Here is a 1,296-nt window from a genome sequence, read left to right as displayed (position 1 = left end):
AAAAAAAAAAAAAAAAAAAAAAAAAAAAAAAAAAAAAGAGGGAAAGCATGTTATTTAAAGAACATGTAGTAGCATGTAGTAGTGGTGATGACAATTATGATGATAACAACTAAAATTTACTGATTACTGTACTTGCCACAAACCAGTCACTGCATTTAGCATTTTGTATTTGAACTTCACAGCAATCTTATGATATAGGTATTTATTATTATCCTCATTTTTACAGTTGAGAAAAACTAGGGGTTTAAAGAAGATAAGTAATGTGCATAGGAGCTCACAATTAGGAATGGATAGAGTTGTGATTTAAACTCACATTTGTCTGACTCCAGGATTCAAGCTTTTATTATAGGTCTTTAAAAACAAATTTTTATTAGTTTTTGGATACCATTAGAGAGACAGTATTTTCCTTTGATTTCTGATTGCTTCCTTCTTAATACTATATTTTCCAATATCTCTTCAGTTTTCCAAAGTTCTGGATCACATAGAATGACTGTGGAGATTGTCAAGTGGGTGACTGGAACCTACTCGGTAGCCTGTTTTTGCATGTCAGGATTATAGGGCTCTATGCTTCAGGCTTTGTGAATAACTGTGTAGTACCTTGCCTAGAACGTGGTAGGGGCCCAATAAATATTTACTGAATGAACGAATTAGTTTCCAAAGTGCACTTAGAAATAATGTAATGGTTAAAGAGAGTTTTGAACATGACTTTTCCTGAAAACATCATGTTTCATATGTGTAATGTTTTTGGAAGGATCAGTATACATTTTATAGAGAAGGAAGAATAGACTTTTGAAGATTTCTTTGGTCCTCAAATTTTATGAAAAGCAGAGTAATACATTTTTTCTTTTATTTAAGGAATTCCATCTGAGGTAAGTGCAGGACAATTTATACTTAGTAAACACCATAAATGTTTACTAAGCATAAATTGACAGGACAATTTGTGCTTAGTAAATACAGGAAGTGTTTACAAAGCATAAATTGTCCATTGCTCTGTGATCTCTGACAGAATAAGTGATGCCTTATGAACCTTTCCTTGTCAGTTTGTTGTTCCAATCTCTTGCTTAGAAGAAAGCAATAAAATAAATTTTAGAAATACATTTAAGACTGTGATCTAGTGAGTAAAAAGTAGAAAAGTAGGCTATTGAGAGACAAGCAATAAAGAAACAAATATTTTGGCCGGGCGCAGTGGCTCAAGCCTGTAATCCCAGCACTTTGGGAGGCCGAGGCGGGTGGATCATGAGGTCAAGAGATCGAGACCATCCTGGTCAACATGGTGAAACCCCGTCTCTACCAAAA

At 34.0% G+C, this 1,296-nt stretch overlaps 1 protein-coding gene across 3 annotated transcripts in view; it reads left to right on the top strand.

The window, feature by feature from the left end:
- Positions 1–1,296, top strand: part of TTC37 (tetratricopeptide repeat domain 37) — a 95,241-nt gene that overhangs the window by 77,603 nt on the left and 16,342 nt on the right. The gene's annotated exons all lie outside the window — the stretch shown is intronic.

The sequence above is a fragment of the Cebus imitator genome, unplaced genomic scaffold (assembly GCF_001604975.1).
Source record: "Cebus imitator isolate Cc_AM_T3 unplaced genomic scaffold, Cebus_imitator-1.0 Scaffold515, whole genome shotgun sequence".
Lineage (NCBI taxonomy): Eukaryota > Metazoa > Chordata > Mammalia > Primates > Cebidae > Cebus > Cebus imitator.
The sequence above is the reverse complement of the archived record's forward strand: the minus strand, read 5'-3'. Positions and strand labels throughout refer to the sequence as shown.